Here is a 25,280-nt window from a genome sequence, read left to right as displayed (position 1 = left end):
AGGCCTAACGGACAAGAAGGACCCAGCCTTGTAGAGATGGGGGCCAGGAAGCAACCAGTACAAAGGTTCGGGTGGGGCGGGTCAGGCACTGACACTGCGTGGGAGTGATCCTGCGTCCCCGGAAGCCGGATGAGGGAATGTGAATTTCATTTCAACGCTTTGAAAAAGCAATGATCATTTAAAACAGAATTCCTTGGCCTGTTTTGCAGAAAATGGAGTTTAGGGAAGGAAAGAGCGGAAGCAGAGAGACCAGCTGGAGGAGGGGCTACGTCAGAGGTCAAGGTAAGAGATTCTGCCCTCAGGGCAGTAGAAGTGAGGGTCAAGAGAAGTGATGGGTTACTTTGTGTCCTACTTAATTTTTAAACCTCCTGTTCGGCTATGGTGCTTTCATTTTCCATTTTATAGATTTTTTTTTTCTTGTTGTTTTTTTGTTTTGTTTTGTTTTAGAGAGAGAGAAAGAGTGTGTGGATAGAGAAGGGTCCGGGGAAGGGACAAAGGGGGAGGGAGAGAGAGAGAATCCCAAGAAGGCTCCACACCCAGCATGGAGCCTGATGTGGGGCTCGATCTCAGGACCCTGAAGTCATAACCTGAGCCAAAAATCAAGAGTAAGATCCTTCACTGACTGAACCACCCAGGGGTCCCCATCTTGCAGATCTTTAAATCTGTAATATATATTAAGATATTCTAGACCTTTTCTATTGAGTTCTTCAAAGCACAGAGAAATTGACTTTTCTTCCACAGAAAAATTGTTTCAAAAAATGTTCACTAGTTAATAATTCTCCATGAATTAAAGCTTTAAAAAATTTATCTATGGACTACTCATTTTTCATATTTCTAATAGATTATTAAAATATATTCATTTTCTTTATCTTTTTGACTTTGAAAAATCTTTAAATCTTTTTGTTTAAAGATTTTATTTATTTATTTGACAGAGATCACAAGTAGGCAGAGAGGCAGCAGAGAGAGAGGAAGGGAAGTAGGCTCCCTGCGGAGCAAAGGGTCTGATGTGGGGCTCGATCCCAGGACCCTGGGATCACGACCTGAGCTGAAAGCAGAGGCTCAACCCTCTGAACCACCCAGGTGCCCCTTGACTTTGAAAAATCTTATACAGCCAAGTTTTCTGTTTCTTTTTTAAGTTGGTACTGTGTCTCTTCCTGGATTCTTATTCATTAAGTAGAGTCCTATTATCCTACAACTATTCTGAAATTGCTCCATAATAATTGTAAAATCTGACAACAGCCCTCATCTCCTCTTTTGGGTATTTTTTTTTATCTTCTAATCTATTTATTTTTCCATACAAATTTTAAAAAATACTTTATCATTCTCTATATATTTAATTGGAATTGCAGGGAGAACAAAATGCATACCTTAAACACAGGTATGCAATTACAAATTGCAGAGAAAAAAGATATAAAAATACTTAGCATCAAGTTTTAGAACTTACTTCTTACATACCAATGTTTATTTATTTTCTGTCTCCGCCCATCCTTTCTGCCTGTAAACACACTCTATTTAAGAATATGCTATAGCTCTCCATCTATGTGATTCCTTTTTCAGAAGACTGCCAGTAATAAAGTTAAAAGCGAGCACTGAAATGATACTTCCTATGTAGAGGGACTGTTTGAAGCACTTTACATTTTCTACTCATGTAATAAGATAAACATTATTATGATCCCGTGTTATAGTCGGAAGAACTAAAGCAGAGAGTTAAATAACTTCCTCGTTCCTATTAAGAGTGGAAGCCAGGATTAGCACCCGGCAGCCTTCTCTCTAGGCCAATCTCTGAAGCACCACCCAATATGGTTTATTACTGTAGAGTTAAATATATACTACATCTTTTTTTTTTTTAAAGATTTTATTTATTTGACAGAGAGAGACATAGCTAGAGAAGGAATACAAGCAAGGGGAGTGGGAGAGGGAGAAGCAGGCTTCCCGCCGAGCAGGGAGCCCGATATGGGGTTCAATCCCAGGACCTGGGATCATGACCTGAGCCGAAGGCAGAGGCTTAACCCACTGAGCCACCCAGGCACCCCCATCTTTTGTTGTTTTAAGTATGTTATATCTTTGTCACTTTTTTAAAAATTAGATATCTTATTTTTCAGCTGGCTATGACTGCTTATATAAGGATCTTATTGGCTTTTTCTGTATTTATTGCCATTAGCCTATTTTTATATATCCAGGATATTTTTAAGGTAATTCCTGGATTTTCTAGGAATATCGCTTGCAACATCTGCAAATAATGGTGCTTTTCTCTTTTCATGTTTAATTACATTAACATGGAATTTCCAAAGCAATAGCAAATCATTACGTCAGTGGGAATAAGTCTTCAGGCCTGAAGTTAAAGAGAATGTGTTTCATTATTGGATCAAATTGCTTAAAAGTGTTTTTTTTTTTTAACATATTTGAATATATTCATCTTGTTTCTGATAGGAGCAAACATTCCCCTAATAATAATAAGTAGAGCTGAGATTTCCCTCCCACTCAAACTTAAATTATAAAGTTCAATGCTTTGGCTTAGCACATCTTGAAAATATAAAACTGACTTTAATTCAGCTAAGTTGGATTTGAATGTAGAGGAAAACCGAAGTGTGATTTAGAGATTGTAGGGAAAGGAAATGAGCTTTCGATCAAAACACGTTTACTAGTGAACTGTTTATGGCACTAATTCTCAAGCTTGGCTGCCCATTGGAATTGACTGGTGAGATTTACAAATTTACTGTTTCCTGGGTCCCATTCCCAGGTAATCTGATACAGTTAGTCTGAGGTACAGTATGGGCCTTGGGCATTTATTAAAGAACCCCAGGTGACTCAAATGTACGACCAAGTTTTATAACCACTAATTTGGGGGAGATTTTAAACCTATCTCTCCCACTGTACAAATTCTGGTTACTAGGTTTGTGTAGGCTATTATTAAAATATACCAGTGTGGGGATGCCCGGATGGTTCAGTCAGTTAAACAACTGCCTTCTGCTCGGGTCATAATCCCAGGGTCCTGGAATCGAGTCCTGCATCAGGCTCCCTGCTCAGTGGGAGCTTCTCCCACTACCCCTGCCTGCTGCTCGCCCTGCTTGTGCTCTCTCTCTCTGACAAATACATAAAATCTTTTAAAAAGATTAAAAATAAATAAATAAATAAAGACAAGCTTCACTGACTCTTTGAAAAAATATGTAAATATATATATAAATAAATACATATACAAATATATATTTAAGATACACACACACACACAGCAGTGTGCACACCAACTTTCATAGCAGTATTATTCATAGTAGTGAAAAGATAGAAACAACCCAGTGCCCATTGATGCATGTGAATGGATGAAGAAAATGTGCTGTGTACACACAATGGACTATTATTCAGCCTGAAAAAGGAATGAAAGTCTGATAGATACCATAGCGTGCGTGCCCCGGGAAGACATCCCGCTGAGTGAAATAAGTCAGACACAAAAGGACAAGCACGGCATGATTCCACTTTCATGAAGTCCCTAGAATAGTCTAATTCATAGAGACAGAAAGTAGAGCAGAGGTTACCAGGGGCTGGGAGGAAGGCGGTGGGGAGTTATTATTTCACGGGTACAGAGTTTCAGTTTGGGAAGATGTAAGATTTCTGGAAACGGATGGCGGTGACGGTTGTACAGCATTGTGAATGGTCCTGATGCTGAAAAACAGTTAAAATGGCCAAATGTTTTGTTTACAACAATAATATAATTCAAACAAAAACAGTTGCCAGGAGCAGGCTGTGAACCGCCTTCTCCAACTAGATTTAGAGTGTTCTTGTGAAGGACTGTAGCTCAAGGTGGTTTCAAAATTGCCATAATAGACTTCGTCTGGTAGTGGTTTTTCTCTCCCATGCCATTTTCAAAGAAGGTTGCTCTGTTCCTTTCCTCATAGAACCTTCCCACCTGCGCAGCCAGGTAGAGGCACGAAGCCACCATTGGGGGCAGCGCAGTGCTGGGAAGCCTATCTTGGGGGCCCTTTGTCAGCAAGGACCAGAGAGGTGTGCCGCCTTCTCCTTCACACCTTTGAGCGGCTCCTGCCTGGACCGCTCATGGACACAGCAGGCAAAACTGAGATGCCAAAACCACCATTGTCGTGACTTTTCCCACTTGTCAAGAGAGGTCTCATTTTTTTTCTGACTTGCTAATGCTCTGGGGGTTTTGAAGAGGAAGACAAATTGAATGGAATCATGTCTTTTTGGTATCAATTTTCATGAGGTAAATGAGGACTTTTAAAATCTGTCTCCACTGCAAGCGATGGACCACAGTATCAGAGAAAGGCTTTGAGTTACAGTCCTGATCATGTGCTTGAGCCGAAGACAAGGAAGCTTTCTTGGCTTGGTTTGCCTATGCAAAAGAGCTGTATCATATATTCATATTGGAATCAAATAGCAAGTTGCTCATATTTAGAATTTTTCTCAATTTTGAAAGATGTAGAGGCTAGGAGATCTGTCACATGTACTTTCTCCCCAAGAGAAAGATTCTAGAACTGCACTGTCTAGAGCGTGCTCCTGAAATGTGACCAGCACTACTGTGGGTATGAAGTTCCTGGGACCGCTGTCACAAATGACCACATACTTGGTGGCTTAAAACAACACATGTTTATTGTCTTACAGTTTGAAATCAGTTTCACTGGGATGACATTAAGGTGTCTGCAGGCCCACACTTCTTTTGTAGGCTCTAGAGAACAACCTCCCCCCCCTTTTTTTAAGATTTTACTTATTTACTTGACAGAGAGGAGAGAGAGCAAGAGAGAGAACAAGCACACAAGCCTGGAGAGCAAGAGAAAGACTCCCCACCAAGCAGGGAGCCCAACCTGGGGCTCGAGCCCAGGACCCTGCGATCACAACCTGAGCTGAAGGCAGACGCTTAACTGACTGAGCCACCCAGATGCTCCAGGGTAACCCATTTCTTTGCCTTTTCCCAATTCCTGAGCTTCATTCCAGGCCTTCCTCCTCTGTCTTCGAAGCCAGCAGCATAACATTAGCTGTAGCCTTGCTTTCTATGTTCTGCCATCCAGTCGCTCTCGGTTTCTTTTCTTTTCTTTCTCTCTCTTTTTTTTTTAAGATTTTTATTTATTTATTTGACATACAGAGATCACAAGCAGGTAGAGAGGCAGGCAGGTTGAGAGCGGGGAGCAGGCTCCCTGCTGAGCAGAGAGCCTGACTCAGGACTCAATCCCAGGACCCTGGGGATCATGACCTGAGCTGAAGGCAGAGGCTTAACCCACTGAGCCACCCAGGTGCCCCTTGGTTTCTTTCTTATAAGGACACCTGTAATTACATTTACAGACTACTCAGATAGTCCAGGATAATTTCTCCAGTTCGAGTCTTTAGTTCAAGCACGTCTGCAATATACGTTGAAATTCACAGGGTCTGGAGATTAGGATGTGGATGTATTTGGAGGTCTGTTGTTCAAGCTACCATACTGAGGAACTGCATTTTGAATTGAATGAAATTTGAATTTAAATAACCATCTGGCTAGTGGCTACCATTTTGAATGGCAGAGACATGGAAGATTTTCAGATTCACAGGGGGTTCTAAAGACCCCACTGCTTTCATGTTGTCTAAAAGCCAATATCAGTTATAAAATAAACAAGTCAAGGAGATGGAACATACAGCATAGGGAATATAGTCACTCATATTGTAATAACATTAATAACATTGTGTGGTGACAGATAGTAAATACACGTATCACGGTGAGCACTGTGTAATCAATAGAATTGTTAGATCCCTGTATCGTGTACCTGAAACTAATATAACATTGTATGTCAATTATTCTTAAATAATAAAAAAGATTTTTAAAGCTACACATGCCCTAAAGGGAAAAGAAAAGGCCAAAAGCAGGTACTTCATTTCATAGTCATCTTGTTTATTGTTGGTCTAGTCTTAAAAAAAAAAAACAAAACAAAAAAACCTAAATAAATTTGTTATTTAGAGAATTGAAACACATCATCCCATAGATAGGATAAGGAAAACTCCTAGGGATTCTTCATCATCGAACGAAGATTTAATGCGCATTTTTGAAAGCCCAGGCACTGAACTCCGAAAGTAGTTCACGATCTACAACATACCGGATACACATCGTGATAGCGGGAAGCAGGGGAGCATGAGATCAGAAATTGACCCTAGTGAGGTCCAGGAAGGAATTCTGGAGGATGTAAAACCCAAGGTAAGAGATGGCCAAGTCAAGAAGGATAGGAAAGAACATGGGCAGAGAGAAAGGGGTAAGAAAGGTATTATCAGGAGAGGGAGAAGCATGCGCCGAGGAAAGAGGTGAAGAGAAGGTCTGGGAGTAGTGCTATATGACTGAATTACGTGGGGTCAGGAGGGGCAAGGCAGAAAGAAAAGGCAGGGGCTGAATCTTGATGGGCAGAATACGTCATGATAAGGAGTTTGGACTTTTCCTAAGTGTCCATCAGGGTTAGATTGGATGCAGTTGAGAGAGGGTGAGTGTGAGTGTCTCAAACCAGGCCGACGTTTGTATCTGCACCAAGGCTGATGGGGAAGCTGTGCTCCGTAAGGCCCTCGGGGTGCAGATTCCTGCTACCTTATTCCTTTGCCTTCTCTACCTAGTGTATTTGCTAAGGCCGCCATAACAAAGTACCGCAAACTGAGAGGCTTAAAGAACAGAAATTCAGTGTCTCACGGTTCTGGTGCCCGGACCCCCAAGATGAAGGAATTGACAGGATTGGCTTCTTCTGAGGACTGTAAGGATATACTAGAGAGTATGATGCCTCCATCATAAAGGACGAATACCCAACTTCTGTAGCAACATGGACGGGACTGGAAGAGATTATGCTGAGTGAAATAAGTCAAGCAGAGAGAGTCAATTATCATATGGTTTCGCTTATTTGTGGAGCATAAGGCATAACACGGAGGACATGGGGAGATGGAGAGGAGAAGGGAGCTGGGGGAAATCGGAGGGGGAGACAAACCATGAGAGACTGTGGACTCTGAGAAACAAACTGAGGGTTTTGAAGGGGCGGGGTGGGGGGTTGGGTGAGCCTGGTGGTGGGTATTAAGGAGGGCACGGATTGCGTGGAGCTGTTGGTATGGTGCATAAACAATGAATCTTGGAACACTGAAAAGAAATTTAAAAATAAATAAATAAAATTTAAAAAAAGGATAAATCTGTGCCAAGCCTCTCCCACAGCTTCCAGTAGGTTTCTAGACATCTTTGGTATTTCTTGATTAGTAGAAACATCTCTGATTTCACCTTCATGTTCATATAGTGTTTTCCCTGTGTGTGCATGTATGTGTCTCTGGTTCCAAACTTCCCCTTTTAATACGGACATCAGTCATATTAGATGAGGGCCTTCCTCTACGTCAGTATGATCTCATCTTAACCAATTTACTTCTGCAATGACCCTATATACGATCACATTCCAAATAAGGTCTCATTCTACGATACTAGAGGTTAGGACTTGAAAGTATACATTTTGGGGGCCAAGGGGGGACAGAATTAAACCTGTAACACCTAGGATGTGGTCCTCATCCTGAGGGCCCAAGGCAGCACTAGGGACCCAGCCGTCATATTCACATTTAGGGTTTCCTTAAAGGGCCCAACCTTGCAGGTCCTTCCTCCACATGGACTCCGATGTTTGCTCTGGAGGTGCTAGGAGATTCTGGTTCGGAGGTGATCACTGGAGCGTTGTTCTCCTAAAGAGGCTACTGACCACTTGTTAGCAATGCCTCTTTCTTAGACATAGGGTCAGAGAAAAACCTGGCTGAAGAATGAGGACAGCAAGAGGAGAGGTGGTTGCTTTCTCTGATCATTCTAGAAGGACTTTGGGAAGAATAAGGGATTTCAAGGCACGTTCACAAGACCAAGCTGCTGGGCAATGTGGCTCATTTCCCACAGGTTGGCTTCATGTACCTCCCTTTCCCTTTTGTACTGTCTGTTCTCCTGTGGGTTGTGGTCACTCTGTGTTTCTCTCCTTTACTAGACAAGGTGCGCCTTGAGAGGAAACAGACCCTCTGAGGTCTGATGTGTCTCACGGAGGTGGGAGGGAGGTTGGGGATTCAAAGCTTAAAACTCAGTTCTAGCACTTACTAGCTGCAGAAATTTGACCCCGCCCCCCAAAATTTAGCTTTGTCACTTGTAAAATAAGTTAACAATATTTACCTTGTAGTGTCATTATGGTCATTAAAAATAATAAGTGCAGGGCACCTGGGTGGCTCAGTAGGTTAAAGCTTCCCAGGTCCTGGGATCGAGTTCCGAGTCAGGCTCTCTGTTCAGCAGGGAGCCTGCTTCCTCCTCCCTCTCTCTCTGCCTGCCTCTCCACCTGCTTGTGATCTCTGTCTGTCAAATAAATAAATAAAATCTTAAAAAAAATAAAAATAACAAGTAAAAGTGTGTGGGCTACAGGAGATGCTCAATGGTAAGTATTATCTATCATCTGTCCTAGGATCTCTCCAGGGCCCAGCTCAGGGCACCTTGCAGAGTAGGTGCTCAATAATATGTACCATTATCCTATGTATCTTTTTATGGCACAAGACTTCAGTGTCTGGTGGAATAAACATGATAAAATGGTTTGAAAAATTCCTCACATACAGGAGACACATCCGACCTGCGGTCAGGGGGCAAGCTCTCTCCAACACAGCTAGAGATAGCCCGGAAAAGGCCTCCCAGAGAGAATTCAGGGTGAACTTGGACCAGAATGGATAATTAACTCCATGTAATGGTCCTACAGCAGGAATCTTTTCCTATGATTTGGGGCTACATATTTTATGGTGTCTGATCATAGTAAATATCTCTCAAAGCAGTAAGCTCTCCCACACCTGCAATAATATTTTCATGGCTCACCCTGCAAGGTCAAAAGAACTGGGGGTCTTACCTACATGTAGGAAGGTGTGTTCTGAATTTCTAAAATGAGATGTTTACCCAGATATTTTTGAAGAACAGCCCAGCAATCAAGAGAAGCTGGCCCGTGGCTATGATTTGAAGTACCTGGTATAGGGCTCTAGATGCCTTCTCCGGCAGAGCTGTCAGCAGAACTTCCTGTGAGCATGGAAATGTTCTGTGTCTGTGCTAATTTGGTGAGCCCTAGCTACCTGGCTATTTTGATTCAAAGTGAACAAAATTAAATATTCAGTTCAGGGATGCACTCTCAAGCGTTACTATAAAACAAATAGTAATGGAGACTGATTGATGCAAAGATAGACAAAACCAATCTATCAAACAAAACAGAGGGGGGAACTAGTCTACACATATATGGCCACTTGATTTATGACAACTGCAAATGGGGGAATGAGCTTTTAAATGAACACGTTGGATTCATTGGATATCCACCTGGGAAAAAAGGCATCTGGGCACTTCTATACCCCACCATCTACAACAATTGATTCCAATTGGATTACTGTTCTAAATGGAGCAAATTACAATAGTCATATTTTTAGAGGAATACAGAAGAGAAATCTTAATAACCTGGAATAAACACAGACTTTTTATTTTTATATATTTTTTTAATTTCTTTTCAGTGTAACAGAATTCATTGTTTTTGCACCACACCCAGTGCTCCATGCAATCAGTGCCCTCTCTAATACCCACCACCTGGCTCACCAACCCCGCACCCCCCGCCCCTTCAAAACCCTCAGATTGTTTTCAGAGTCCACAGTCTCTCATAGTTCACCTCCCCTTCCAATTTCCCTCAACTCCCTTCTCCTCTCCATCTCCCCTTGTCCTCCATGTTATTTGTTATGCTCCACAAATAAGTGAAACCATATGATAATTGACTCTCTCTGCTTGACTTATTTCACTCAGCATAATCTCTTCCAGTCCCATCCATGTTGATACAAAAGTTGGTTATTCATCCTTTCTGATGGAGGCATAATACTCTATAGTGTATATGGACCACATCTTCCTTATCCATTCGTCTGTTGAAGGGCATCTTGGTTCTTTCCACAGTTTGGTGACCATGGCCATTGCTGCTATAAACATTGGGGTACAGATGGCCCTTCTTTTCACTACATCTGTATCTTTGGGGTAAATACCCAGTAGTGCAATTGAAGGGTCATAGGGAAGCTCTATTTTTAATTTCTTTTTTTTTTTTAAGATTTTATTTATTTATTTAACAGAGACAGAGATCACAATTAGGCGGAGAGGCAGGCACACAGAGAGAGAGGGAGAAGTAGGTTCCCTGCTGAGCAGATAGCCTGACGTGGGGCTCGATCCCAGGACCCTGAGATCATGACTTGAGGCGAAGGCAGAGGCTTAACCCACTGAGCCACCCAGGCGCCCCTCTATTTTTAATTTCTTAAGGAATCTCCACACTGTTCTCCAAAGTGGCTGCACCAACTTGCATTCCTACCAACAGTAAACACAGACTTCTTAAATCAGAAACACTCACCATAAAATTTGACACATTGGGATATTAAAAATTAAGATTTTTTTTTCCCTCAGAAGACTTCATTCATTAAAAGAATGAAAAGAAACCCAGAATGGGAGAAGATATTTGCCACATATAGACCTGACATAGGATGCATATTGAAAAAATCCTCTTATAATGCATAAACAGACGGAGCATATCTGTCCAGGGGAATATAACTCATCAATTAAAAGAAGTGGATTGCTGACACATGCAAAAGGATGGAATCAGAAATATAGTATACACTGTATAATTCCAGGAATACAAAATTTTGAAACACATAAAGCTGGACAGTGGAGAACAAATTAGAATAGGGGAAGCCCCCAGAAAAGTAGAGATGAAGATTGACTGGGAGAAGGCATGGAACTCAAGACTCATGGGCTCAAAACTCAGCAGATGTACAATGAAGATTTGTGGATTTAATTTTGTTGAATTTGTACATCAAAAGAAACCTTAGACATTGAATTTCAGTTAGTGATATGCAGACTAAATTACAGGACACGTGTTGCTATCTGTAATGTGAAATGCAACAATATTAAGGTGGATAAAAGGATAGAAATGTAACAAAGCAAGTTTTATAAAATGTTATTCATTGAATCTATATGGTAAGTTTATGTGTGTTTACTATAAAATTCTTTAAATTTTGCTAAGTATTTGGGGAACCTGGGTGGCTCAGTCATTTAAGCATCCAACTAACTCTTGACTTCAGCTTCACTCGTGATCTCACAGTTTGGGGGCTCGGTTGTAGGATTGAGCCCTGGATGGAGCCCAGATTGAGCCCCAAATGGAGCCCCAGGTCCAGCCCCATGTCAGGCTCCGCACTCAGTGTGGAGTCTGCTTCAGATTCTTCCCCCCCCCCTTCTCCCCTCCCTATGCTCACACACACACTTTCTCTCTGAAATAAATAAGTAAAGTGTAAAAAAAAAAAAAAAAAAAAAAAAGAAACTGCTAAATATTTGAAAATTATTATAATCAAATGTTAGGAAAAATATAGATGAAGAGAACAGCTCACAAACATGAGCAAAATTTCAACAGACACTAAATAAAGTTATTCCTAAACAACTAATAAACGTGAAAAAGTGCTCAACTTCATTAACTATCAAGGGAGAGGCAAGTTAAAATCACACAAGACACAATCATCTCCTACCAAAATAGCCAAATGAAAACAGATGGAAAATCCCAAGTATTGATAAGAATACGGAACAACCAGAACTATCTTACTTTGCTGATAGGAGTCTAACTGGCACACTTTGGAAAACTGTATTAAAATATCCAAATTTGAACTTGGCATAACCTACGACCCAACAATTCCATTTCTAGGTAAATATCCAAGAGAAATACATTCATGATTCATCATGTTCATTGAAAGATCTCTATTACAGTGTTCATCACAATATTTTTAGTAGGTCCAAGATATACACCTATTTCAGTGTTATCAACAATTGACTTGACAAATAAAATGTGGTATATTCACATGGTGGAATGCAATACAGCAATACAGCAATCCTCATGAACGGGCTGTAAGTGGAGTCGACATATGGATGAACCTAATAAACGTAACTGTGAGTTAAAGAAACTAGACATAAGAGTGTGTGCTGTAATGGTCCTGTTCATCATGTACAACAAACACAAGGCTGCTAGTCTACTCACGACTTAGAATTCTAAGGATCGTGGGTCACCCTGGGGTGGGAGGGAAGTGGTTAGTGACTGGAAGGAAGCACTTTTGGGATGCTGGTTAACCATGTTCTGTTTCTTGAGCTGGTTGCTGGTGTGATTCATTTGTGAAAATTTCATTTATAATTTGTGTACCTATCTGTAAGTATGTAATATTTCAATAAAAAGCAGCTTCTGCCAGAAGCTGTGAGCAATATGGGGCCACAGAGGATTTGCCATTTGAGAGACTTGAGAATGATTTGAGAGACGGGATTAGATGTGCATTAGAAAGATTAATCCCTGGCTTTGTGGAGGATAGCAAGGAGAGGAGCTAAGGAAGTGTTTGTAGAAGTAATCCAGGCAAGCGATTATGAGCGCCTGAATTAAAGTAGGGCAATAGGGCTGACAGGGACAGAGGATAGCTGATATTTAGAGAAGAAACAGAACTTCAAGTCACTAAATCCCTCTGCACCTCCCTACCTCACTTGAAAAATGGAAGTTAACAGTAGCTACTTCACTGAGGCTATTTTGATGACTTAATGATCTGTTCCAAATCAAACGGACAACAAAGTCACTGCTCCTTGCATACTATGCAGAGCCAGATACATTCCTAATCTTCCAAAGATTAGGAAGCTTTAAGGGAAACATCTTAATTTGGCAAGGTCTAAGCAACCCTGCCTTCTTTCAAGCACACGTAAAGCCACCTCCCAGCCTAAGGCTGGGTCCCGTGGAACACAGTAAATGGCTGCGATTAGGAATAGGACAGTACATGTCAGAACCTGAGCGCGATCTGTTCCTACGGGGCCACAGGTAAGAAACAGGTGAGGGCTCTTCGGGGGCGGGAGTTCCAGCAACCGGAACCCAGCCCCTCCTCCCTACCGGCTCGGCTCAGAGGCGTGGCCACTGAAGGGGGCGGGCATCTAGGCCAAGGGGGTGGAGTTGGGGCCAGAAAAGATGCCAATGCGACGCGAGCTTTCCCGCGTTTAACCAATTGAATGCGCTCAGGGCCGCCCCCATTCTCTGATTGGCACAACGCGTCTGCCTGTGTTCTCGCGGTTTGTGGGAGCCTCTCCGCGGTCTCGCGAGGATGCGGGTCTTCGCCGGTGCTTGGTGAGGCGGGCGGGTTCCTCCGACGGCTGGTGGCGCCCGACGGGTGCGGTCCGCCTTGGAGCCGCTGTGCCGGAGGCGGAGGTGAGGTGCGACCCGGGCTTTGGGTTCTCGTGCTAGACCTCGCCTTCACCCGCCTTCTCTCTGCCAGCCGGCTGAGCGGCTCTGCAGTCACTTGGCAGAAGGACCCCGGGGTAGGGGACCGCGACCCGATGAGGCCCCGCTGGGTACTGACGCTCACCCTACCTGTGTTGTATGCAACCTTGAAGGGGACATTTGGGTTAAAAATAGTGAACTTGGGGTTCTATTGCAAACACACTTTTTAGTGCATGCAGTACGTCCAGTATACCATGCTTGTAGGGATTAACCGCCCTACTTAGTGCCAGCCTCCACCTTTTTTTTTTCTTTTTTTTTTTTTTAAGCACGGGCTAATTTACGGAGAGTTCGAGTGGAGCCACACTTAGATTTTGAACTTCGTTTTCAATGCAGACCCTTAAAAGCAGCCCTGCTCACCTCCTAAAAAGGTAATGCAGATTTCTGCAGTAAGGGAGCATGGCAGTATGTACTGAATTCTTGCACTTGTCAAAAACCACAAAATTACTTCAAGTACTTTATACTTAATAGTAAACGTCTTGAGCCTGACTCTGTGTTTCAGTGAAGGAAAAGCCAGAGAAGTAGGGGGCCGGGGAGGCAAAGGAGGATCCCAAAGCATGAAGACAACCTGTGGACTCCTGAATTTTCACGTAGAAAATGACAGGTGTTGGCGAGGAAATGGATGGTGAGCTTGGAACCCTTGTGCACGGCTGGTGGGCACATAAAACGGTTTGGCTGCTGTGGGAAAGTGTGATGGGTTCTCAAAAAGTTATACACAGAGTTAGCATCTGATCCAGTAATTCTGTTTTCAGCATAAACCCCAGAACACTGAAAGCAGGGATGCAAAGTTACTTGTACACCCATGTTCATAGTCACTTTATTCCCAATAGCCAAATGGTGGAAACAGCCCAAATACATGTAGAGATGAGGGATAACAAAATGTGGTATATACATGCAATGGAGTACTCGTCGCCCTTAGAAAAGGGGTCAGTAATACCTGGTGCAACGTAGGAGAACCTTGAAAACATGGTAAGTGAAATAAGCCAGAATCAAAGAGAGATAATGTATGATTCCACTTCTATGAGGTACTTAGTGTAGTCAAATTGATAGAGACAAAAAGTAATAGGGGTTACCAGGATCTAGGGAGAGGAGAGCATGTGAGGAATGATGGAAAAGTGATGGTTGCATAACATTGTGAATGTAAGTAATGCCTCTGAATTACACACTTAAAAATTGTTTATGGGAGCACCTGTGTGGCTCAGTCAGTTAAGCGACCTTTGGCGCAGGTCATGTTCCCATGGTCTTGGGATCTAATCCCATATCGGGCTCCCTGCTCAGCAAGAAGCCTGCTTCTCCTTCTCCCTCAGCCTGCTGCTCCCCCTGCTTATGCGCTTTCTCTTACTCTCAAAATAATAAATAAAATCTTTGCATGGAGGACAAGGGAAGTTAAAGAGGAGAAGGGAGTTGGGGGAAATTGGAAGGGGAGGTGAACCATGAGAGACTATGGACTCTGAAAAACAATCTGAGGGGTTTGAAGTGGCGGGGGGTGGGAGGTTGGGGTACCAGGTGGTGGGTATTAGAGAGGGCACGGATTGCATGGAGCACTGGGTGTGGTGCAAAAAACAATGAATACTGTTATGCTGAAAATAAATAAATAAATTTTTAAAAAATCTTTTACAGAAATCATTTATGGTATGTATATATATATGTATATGTATATATATACATACCATAAATGATTTCTGTATATATATGTATATATATGTATGTATATGTATATATGTATATATATACATATATAATATTCACCACACACACAAGAAGCAAAACTCATTGATAAATACACTCTAAAGTTGCAACTAGTCATTGGAAAACCTTGTCTTAATTTTAATTCCAGAATCTGGGTTTACAAACATAATTTGTGAAACCCTTTTCAAATTTTGCTTTGAAAACTAAATGAAAAGAATTCATGTTCAGTGCTTACTAGATGCTATTTTTCAATGTATGTGTGTTTGTTTTAAACTCTGAATACACTAGGTAGTATATGTCCAGAACTCCTAGACACCCAACTGCATACATTGTGTTATATAGGCTGGAGACAACAGCATCCATCCTCTTGTTATGTATTTGGAAAGAAACTATCTTGATATCTTGCATTTGGCCTCCCTATCAATCAATATCATTAGGAAAAATATAATTTCAAACTAGCTCTTTCTAAACATACAGCCAAGATGGATGGCAGTTTCCATACTGTTATTAGGATAAATTTTATCTTAGGGTTTTTTTTTTTTTTTTGGGTGGGTGGGGAGGCTAAATGCTCCTTGCATATAGTTCATGTATTTCAAATATCATTTTCTTAGCCATTTGACAAGTATGAAAATGCCAATTTATTTTCTCCCCTTTTGTAGATGGGAAATAGAAGGCATTGAAGCAGAGATGGTGTGATGCTGAAATCTTCAGCAACTCCTCCAAAGATCATTTGCACACTTGTGTTTTAATTTGGACTAATTTTTCATTGTGAAGTGAAATTCATTTCTTGTGAAATCAGAGGAGTGATTGTTGCCCGGATAGAACATGTTTAACTGCCCACAACCATGCTTTCAAGGTTGCCAGCTAACTTGGAGTAGATGTGAGTAGAATTATTCTTTTTTTTCCACCATAAAAATGAGTGACCATTATTTGGAGCAATGAGTTCCTCTTAAGCTTTGTGTAAAGTTAAGTAAGTCTGCAAGTGAGACACTTGAGATGTTAACAGTAGTTTATGGTGAAGAAGTAATGTCAAGAGCGGGAGTTTTTGACTGGCATGAAAAGTTTAGAGAAGGCAGAGATGATATCCATGATGGTGTGGAAAGGGCTGTGCCATTGCCCACAGAACACATGAAAACAATAAGAGGGTCAGAAATTTGGTTTATTCACATAGTCAATTAACTGTAAGAAAAATGGCCGAAACGTGAAATTTAGACAAAGAAACAGACTCATGCTGAAAGAAAACTTGCACGCGAGGAAAGTTGCTAGGAGGATTGTATCTCATTCCATTGTGGTTGTTGATCCTGCAGAGGCCAAACAAAACCAGAGCTGCACGTGAACCTGCCACTTGGGCGTATATTCAGGGCACAATCCTACAGTTTAGTTTCACTGGTCTTGGCGAAACTTCTGTCTGAATCTAAAATGAGCTGAACTTCTTCAAACATGTTCCCTTGGCTTCGACAGTATATAGAGTTGAGTGTGACAAAGCAGAGAGCGTGGGGCTCAACGTTTATTAGGAACCTAGCAAACTCACCACGGGACTTAAAATTTCTACCTTGTTTCTTCAGGGTGAGCTCATTTGAATAATCAGTATGTTACCTACACGCTGAGCAGTTAAACTTTCAACAGGACGCTAGAGATCATTGTTACTCTGTATGGAGATATTTCAAGAAAGATACGAATGGACATCTTTAGGCAGAGATATTCAGACTTGTAGTAATGAGACTTTTTGTAGTGGGAAATTGAGCTCAGACGTGGAAATAGGTATTCAAATCTGTCATCAAGAAAGAAAACAGAATTATGTGAGAGAGAAAGCACATAAGTAAGGGAGAGAAGGAGGAAGGAGGAGTAGCCCACCCTCCCCACCCCCTCACGGAGCAGGGAGCCAGCTGTCCCACTCCATCCCAAGATCATGCCCTGAGCAGAAGGAGCCCTTAGCTGATGATCCAGCCAGCTGCCTCCTAAATCTCAATTTTAAGTAGGTTTTTATATATAAATTCTTTGGGCCTGGAATTTGGTACCAAAAGTAGACAAATAGAGCTCCATTTTGTTGCTAATTTCCTTCACCAGGAGAATGAGATGCGATGCTTTGAGAGAGTTTTGGAAAGCATCACTGCCATTAGCAACACATTAACAACAGACACAGTCATTTCATCAGTAACAAGGAGCTGAGGTTTGGTTTGGTTTTGTTTTGTTTAATTAAAGATTTTATTTGTTTATTTGACAGAGATCACAAGCAGGCAGAGAGAGAGAGAGAGAGACAGACAGAGGAGGAAGCAGGCTCCCTGCTGAGCAGAGAGCCTGATGCAGGGCTCGATCCCAGGACCCTGGGATCATGACCTGAGCCGAAGGCAGAGGCTTTAACCCACTGAGCCACCCAGGTGCCCCCACAGGAGCTGAGTTTGGACCTTCACATTTTCCATGTGTACTACTTATTGAATGTGGTGGTCTTATCCTAAGCATGAGCTCTGATAAGCATTCATCGAAGGGGCACTACCTTGGCCACCAATAGTTTTACGTACATTATGGTCAAGTCAATTGGTAGCTTTGCTGAAACACTAACAAAAAAAGCATTGCTCATACTTGAGATAGATACAGAAGTAATAGGTGAAACATGATGTCATATACATTTTGGTAAACCTAGAAAACAATTTCAGATATTGTTGTCCATGATCATTGGCATTTTAAGGAGCTAGTTGATCATGTGCTGTTCCTTCCCATAAGAAGAGATTTTGAGTTCAGTGAGGATGAACTTCTCATTCAGAAACCTGTGTTTATGCTTGTTTCCTTCCCAGTCCGCAGTAGGGTACTGTCATCACTATTGGTATGTTTCAACTTACACACACCGGAAATTACTATGTAGGAATGAAGTCAGAGCCCTGTGCTGGTGTCTCTGAAAAGACTAGTTTTATTAGTTATACTATTCAGGTTTCTTGTTGTTTTAAAAAGACCCCCAAAAATCCAAGTCTGCATTTGGTGGAACATAAGCCAAAACTAATTGAGGTTGTTATGGAAAAAATGTCTCATTTTTAATGGTCTGTATTACCTCTGGGATCCTGCTGGCCAAAGCTGTATGGCCCATAAGGCAAAAGTTACAATTAGAATAATGGTTTTCATATTGTATTAATTTGCTTTCATAACTAAATTTTTACAACTTGATCTTTGGAGGTGTTTTGTACTGTGTAAATGAAATTTACTGCAAGTAAATATGGTTTACATAAGTAAACCATAAATTGACATCCTAATAAACCCTAAATGATTTTTTTTATATTAGTTTTGACCATCTGTGTTGTTTACCAGGGTATTTGCTAATCCTTGTTATTTTAGCCACATGCTCGTGTCTCGTGATTTAAATCTAAATGAAATTTAACTTCATTGCCACACCTCTGAAATTTTTTTAAAAAACTGACTGATGAATAGATAAGATCTACCCCCGCTCAAACACCCATAAGGCACTAATAAAAATCCTGTAGGAGGCAGCGTGGTGGGGTTCCAGCTCCGGCAGTATTTGTGATCTTAAGCTTTCCATCTGTATTAGTTACCAGAGGCTGCTAGGCTCTATAACAAATTAGTACAAATGTGATGGCTTAAAAGAACAGAAATTTGTTCTCTCACAATTTTGGAGGCCAGAAATCAGATTCCCTGGGTCAAATTAAATGCACACTCTCAAGGTGGGGCTGGGGGGTAGGGGAGATTGTATTTCTGGAGTGTTCCAGAACTTCTGGTGGCTGCCACCTACCCCTAGCCTGAAGCTGTATCGTTCCATAATCTTCAAGGCCAAAATCAGATCTTTCTGCATGTCTTCGCATGGCCTCCTCCCTTGAGCACAGACTCTCCTTTTGCCTCCTTCTCATAAAGGCACTTGTGAGGCGCCCGGGTGACTCAGTCAGTTAAGCACCTGACTCTCAATCTCAGTTCAGGTCTCGCTCTCAGTTTTGAGTTCGAGCTCCGCAGTTGGGCTTCACGCTGGGTCTGCTGAATAGATTAATTAAATAAAGGCACTGTGATTAGATTTCCGGCTCAGAGATTATCCAGGATGATCTTCCCATCTCAGGAACCTTGAACTAATCACACCTGGGAAGACCCTTTTCTAAATAAGCTAACACAGGTTTGAAATTAGGACCCAATTATATTTGGAAGTCATTATTTGGGTCTACTATGCCATAGGTTTTTCTCTTCTGCAAAACGTCGGCACCAGGGGCGCCTGGGTGGCTCAGTGGATTGAGCCTCTGCCTTCGGCTCGGGTCGTGGTCTCAGGGTCCTGGGATCGAGCCGCGCATCGGGTTCTCTGCTCGGTGAGGAGCCTGCTTTTCTCTCTCTGCCTGCCTCTCTGCTTACTTGTGATCTCTGTCTGTGAAATGAATAAATGAATAAAATCTTTAAAAAAAAAAAAAAAACCTCTGCAACAGTATTGCCAACGAAACTTTCTTCTTTTTTTTAAAAAATATTTTATTTATTTATTTGAGAGACAGTGAGAGAGAGCATAAGCGAGAAAGTCAGAGGGAGAAGCAGGCTCCCCGTAGGGCTGGGAGCCTGATTCGGGACTGAGCTGGAGGCAGTCGCTTAACCAACTGAGCCACCCAGGCACCCCAGAAACTCTCTATAGTAATGGAGATGTCCTGTATCTGTTGTCTGGTACAGTAGCTTCTAGCCACAGGAGACCACTGAGCATTTGAAGCATGGCCGATGCAACCAAGGAGCTGAATTTTTTCATTTTAATGTTTTAAAATAGTTTATTTATTTGACACAGAGAAATCACAGGTAGGCAGAGACAAGCAGAGAGGAGGAAGCAGGCTCCCTGCTGAGCAGAGAGCCCCATGTGGGGGCTCCATCCCAGGACCCTGAGATCATGACCTGAGCGGAAGGCAGAGGCTTTACCCACTGAGCCACCCAGGCGCCCCTATTCAGTTTTGATTTAAACTTAAATAGCCCCATGTGACGTGTGACTTGGGCATATTGGGCAGCACAGTTCTAATATCTATAGTTCTAAATTCTGAACTCTGAGGCCCATTAGGAAAAAAAAGTAGTGTCCTTTTTTTTTCCCCCTGTATCTGGCTTAAGACTGCTTCCATCTTCCAGCTGCTATTGTTTAGTCTAATGGACTTAAAACTTTTTAGCACCCAAACTTTTTCTACTGGGGGGCACCTGGGTGGCTCAGTTGCCTTCCGCTCAGGTCATGATCCCAGCATCCTGGGATCCAGTCCCACATCGGGCTCCTTTCTCAGTGGGGGAGTCTGCTTCTCCCCTCTGCCTGCCACTCCCCCTGCTTGTGCTAGCTCTCTGACAAATACAGAAGATCTTTAAAAAAAAAAAAAAAAAAAAGGCAACAAAAAACTGGAAAACCAAAGTGTAAACTGAGGTTTGGTAGTGGGAGAGGAAGGGGGTGGGTTGGGGGAGGACCAGTGGCCAACCCAGGGTCTCCACCTGTTCACCCAGCCCGGGGTGACTCTTCTAGGGGCAGTGGCAGCGGTTGGTGACACCAGTGGTCATTCTGGGCAAGCGTGTTTGCTATTCACACCATGCGACAGTGGCTGGAAAACAGTGTTCCCTTGGCCCCTTATCCCTGAACCACTGTTGATGTCATGTTTTACCAGAACTTGGGGCTGCTTTAGGACTCAACATTCTTCTTTCCCTTTTCCCACTTAGCACTTGAAGTCACCTCATACAGGCCTTTTGTTCTCCCAACCACCGGGCACCCCCCGCACCGCCATCCTCCACCTTGCTGACTAGTTCCTACACTGAGCAAGGAAGCCTCACGGGTCTTTACAAGGGAGGACTCCATCAGCGGATCAGTTCCACCAGTAGTCATGGACTTTTGTCTGCTTTATTCACTGATGTGGTCACAAAACCTACAGCCAGTACTTGGCCCATGATACATGCTCTAGTATAGAAATCAAAGCCAGCATTTTGGTATAGAAATAGTAAACACCGGCACTGTCATTTTATTACAAGGACCATAGAATATTATAGAAATGATCCTATAGTTCTACCAATTAATGACATTTACTGAGCACTTACTACTCACCAGGTAGTTACTATGTATAGACTCAATTACTGTGTAGGACTGAAGTCAGAGCCCTGTGCTGGTGCCTCTGAAAAGACTAGTTTTATTAGTTATACTATTCAGGTTTTTTGTTGTTTTAAAAAGACCCCCAAAAATCCAAGTCTGCATTTGGTGGAACATAAGCCAAAACTAATTGAGTTTAAACTATGAGGATTAGCAAGAGACTGAACCTATGTTTAGTGTTGTGCCCCTTCTAGTGTTCTTACTGGCTCTAAGCCACTCACTTGAGTGCTGTATATAATTCAACCATTATTGATATTAGGCTTAATTATGATACTGCTCCTTGTAGCATACTCGTGATGGGTTTAGGGTTCAAATATACCAGAATCATAATGACAGGAGCTTGATTAGCCCCTGAGAACATGATAGAAATCTAGATTGGGGGGCACCTGGGTGGCTCTGTGGGTTAAGCCTCTTCCATCTGCTCAGGTCATCTTAGGGTCCTGGGATCCCCCACAATGGGCTCTCTGCTCAGTGGAGAGCCTGCTTCCCCCACTCTCTCTGTTAAATAAATAAAATCTTGAAAAAAAAAAAAGAAAGAAACCAAGATGGACTTCAGTAAAGTAGGGGCAGGGCAGTCAGGTAACCATCGACTAGATTTTTAAGTATGACAAGGCTGTTATAGGATGCTAGAGATTTCTAGAACAAGAGCACTAATGGGGGGGGGTGAGGGGAGAGATGATAGTGACCACAGAGAAGTTGGTTAAGAACAGGAAAGAGTATGGGTGGTGCTAGGGAACATTTCTGGGTAAACATTACAGCATTCAGAGACCCAGGAGGCCAGAAGGTTATGAAATACCATCTTAGCCTGCATACAAGCGGTCATTTCTCTGCAATTTCACTTTGCTTCCCCCCAAAACCTTTACACACTTCTCTCTTGGGGCCTTTTTGTTTTCACTCTGCCCAAAACATTCTTCACCCAAATACATACAGAACCACAGCATCTCCAGATCCCAGTCCCCGTCCTCCTTGGCCAGGCCTGAGCTCATGTCCTTTACTTAGAGTGCACATACATGCAGTTCCTCTCTCCCTTTCCTACTTTCCTCCCCTCTAGCAATTGCCTTCTCACGTAGTTGTTCAATGGATGACCTGAAAAATAACCCCGAGGCTGGATTTCAGTGTCATATGCAAGTGTAAATGAAGTTTAGAAGGAAAGGCTGGCACAGTGTTATGAAATAAGCATTGAGAGGGACTCCAAGGTGAATATTCAATATCTTTATTGAAAACTTCTGGAAAATGAGGTATTTGCAGACATTCAGGGCTGGTCATGGCAAACAACACATACTAGGCTCTGTTCATCTTGCTACACTATCTCATTTCTTCCCACAGGAAAACTTCCCCATCACCTTCAAGATTTCCAGATTCTAACCATCTAGCACCACTTTATCCTTTAAATCCCCTCACAGCTCCTTATGCTCATTCACCAAAAACCCCGAACATGCAGACAGATGCCCCCTTTCTGCCAAATTCTGGGTAACTCCCATAGGTTTGATGTAATTAAATACTAAGAAGACCTTATATTCTTAACAGCTCTAACTGTGGTCTCCCCTGACCAAACCGGCCTCAGCTATTTCAGTATTACTATGGTACCACTAGAACGTTAAATGCCGAGAGAGAAGTGACTTTCCAGGAGGTCACATGGCGAGAAAGTTATATTAGGACCCTTGTTCAGGGTTACACATGTGGTGGGATCTTGAGTCAGTACCTAACCTGTCTGTTGCTTCATCTGTAAAATGAGAACAGTTCTGACCTCACACAGTTGTCAGAACTAAAGGACAAGATGTAAATAAAAAAACACCTGCTATGCTGCCCGATCACTACCAGCACTGTCCTGTTGCTAACAGCTGCGAAGGCCATGCTGGACACATGGCTGATCCAAGTGAGGAGCAATATTTGACCTCATTAGAGGCGTGTGTGTACCATAAACTGCAGAATTGGTATAAGTCAGTAAATATACCAGCATTGGAATATCCCAGCTTCCACCGCTTGTGCCTGTGGTTTTCAACCTATAAAGAAGAAAAAATTCCAAATGACCTTTCAAACCGAAAACACCTTGTGTAGACTTTTTTCCCCACCTTCAAAGATAAGCATCTCTGGAAGTATCCTCAAACTACGGTTGGGTTTAAATTCATCACTGTGCTAGGAACTGAATAAAAATATCATGAAGGAGCTCTTGGGTAGCTCGGTAGATTAAGCATCTGGCTTGGGCTCAGGTCATGATCCCCCCGGGCCTGGGATGGAGCCCTGGGTTGGGCTCCCTGCTCAGCAAGGCGTCGTCTGCCAAGCCCCCACCATGCTGCTGACCTGTGCTCTCCACTGCGTGCACGTGCCCAAAGATTAATAAAATCTTAAAATCACCAAGGTGCTTGAACCAAAAGAAAATGCCCCTCTGGTTCAGCTGTGACTCCAGACAGGATCCAAAGAGGAGGTCTACGATCTCTTCCCTGGGTTTTATGGAGACTTACTTTACCCTTCTGTGTTAGCCTCTTAAGGCACTGCGTCAGCCTTAAAAGGGCACAAGAAAGGGCCAGTGGGTTTTCTACAGGGTTCTCTAGGATCCCTGCACTCCTCTCCTCTATCCCCTGGATCTCAGCGCTTGATTTTTTTTAAAAGATTTTATTTATTTATTTGACAGTCAGAGAGACATCACAAGTAGGCAGAGAGGCAGGCAGAGAGAAGGGGTGAAGCAGGCTCTCTGCTGAGCAGAGAACCCGACGTGGGACTCGATCCCAGGACCCTGAGATCATGACCCGGGCTGAAGGCAGAGGCTTAACCCACTGAGCCACCCAGACCCTCAGCGCTTTCTTGGAGTCCGAAAACCCACCGGAAGCAGCTGCTGTGCTGGGGGAGCCCGGGAACGCGCATTCCCCAATCTGAAGGGCCAGACAATCTGGGGTCCACTGAACCCAACACGTGGGTGCCCCGTCGCCACCGGCCACGTGCTCCGGGCCTGGGTCCTGGCATTTCTCTCCAGGACGCGGACCTACCTGCGCGTAGAGCTCAGCCCACTCAGCCCTGCACACGTCGGTGACAAACTCTCCGGTCCCCGGGTCGGGCCGGGCTCCCGCAGGCGCAGGCGGGCCGGCCCCGAACCCGCTACGAGGTAGCCGCGGCGGCGCCCTGGGGGAGCAAAGCGCGAGGTTGTTAGGGCGGCGGCCTCGGGCGCGGGGAAGCCTGCGGGAGGCTCCGCGCGGCGCCTGTGCCTCGCGCGGCCCCGGGACGGACTGGGCCGCCCGTCCCCCGGGCCTCGGAGGAGACTGCTCTACCCCTCCGTTCTGGCCGCCGGGAGCAGCGGAGCTCGGGGCGGGCAAAGCTCGAGGGGACGCGGGGCGAGCGTAGCCCCAGCCGGGCCCGCAGGCCGGGCGCCCTCCCCGCCGCACCCGCGCGCACTCACGACTCACCTTCGCGGGACGCGGGCGGCGCAAAGACCCGCACGGTCTCGCGGGCTGCAGGACTACCGCGCGGCGAGCAGGAGGCGGAGCGGCGGGCAGCCTATCCCGGGAAGCCGGCCGGGGGCGGGGCGGGGCGGGGCGGGCCCGGCTATTGGCGCTCGCGGTCCTCGGCCCGCCCAGGTCCTTCGGGCTCTTCCGCGGCTGGAGGACGAGCTAGGCCTGCGCGCGGAGCATCCTTCTTGGAATCCGGAGTCCTGGCGCCTCCCCTTGGCCCTCGTGGTTCTGGTTCTCGCGGGCGGGGTGCCTTCCTCGGGGTCCCTCCTGGGGGAGGGAGCGGGTTCACGGTCATTGTAGGGCTGGGCCAGGACCCAGAGAGTCCCTTTCCCACGACTAGACCTGCCTGGCGTGTGTTCCGAGTCCGTCCTGATGAACCGTAAGCTCCAAGAGAAGCCGGACCGAGTCTCTATGACCACGTTCACCCAGGGCCCCTCCTAAATCCGAGAGGACCATTATGCATTCATCAGCCGAGCTCAGTATGTCCACCATAAACGGCAGGGGTTTGGGGAACACCATAAACCCTCCCTAGGTGACAGTCTCAAACTTGACAAACAAGGGGAATAAAATCGGAGTACATGCGAAAATAAGAGAACTCCGATTACAGTCCTAAGAATTTGCCATTTGTTAACAGATTTAGCCTTAAAAGTATGTTTTCTCAGGCCCACGTTTTAAATGGGGAAACACACGCAGAGTAGCTTTCCGAGGTGACAGAGTAGCTAGCAAGTGGTGGATCTGGGATTTCAACCCCAAAAGTCTTATTAAAAAGTAGAGCCCCTCAAAACACTACCACACTGCCTCTCCCCA

The 25,280-nt window shown here is 43.9% G+C and overlaps 1 long non-coding RNA gene and 1 other non-coding gene across 2 annotated transcripts; both read right to left on the bottom strand.

Moving 5' to 3' along the window:
• Window positions 1-22,227: 22,227 nt before the first annotated feature.
• On the bottom strand, window positions 22,228-24,546 carry LOC123392030. Its single transcript, XR_006606708.1, has 3 exons — window positions 24,429-24,546; window positions 24,015-24,147; window positions 22,228-23,033 (listed from the first exon to the last, which is right to left on the bottom strand). It is a non-coding gene; the product is annotated as an uncharacterized LOC123392030 (long non-coding RNA).
• On the bottom strand, window positions 23,424-23,545 carry LOC123392091. Its single transcript, XR_006606752.1, has one exon. It is a non-coding gene; the product is annotated as a small nucleolar RNA SNORA26 (small nucleolar RNA).
• Window positions 24,547-25,280: the final 734 nt, after the last annotated feature.

This window comes from Mustela putorius, unplaced genomic scaffold (assembly GCF_011764305.1).
Source record: "Mustela putorius furo isolate JIRA1106 unplaced genomic scaffold, ASM1176430v1.1 tig00000430_pilon_pilon_pilon, whole genome shotgun sequence".
Lineage (NCBI taxonomy): Eukaryota > Metazoa > Chordata > Mammalia > Carnivora > Mustelidae > Mustela > Mustela putorius.
The sequence above is the reverse complement of the archived record's forward strand: the minus strand, read 5'-3'. Positions and strand labels throughout refer to the sequence as shown.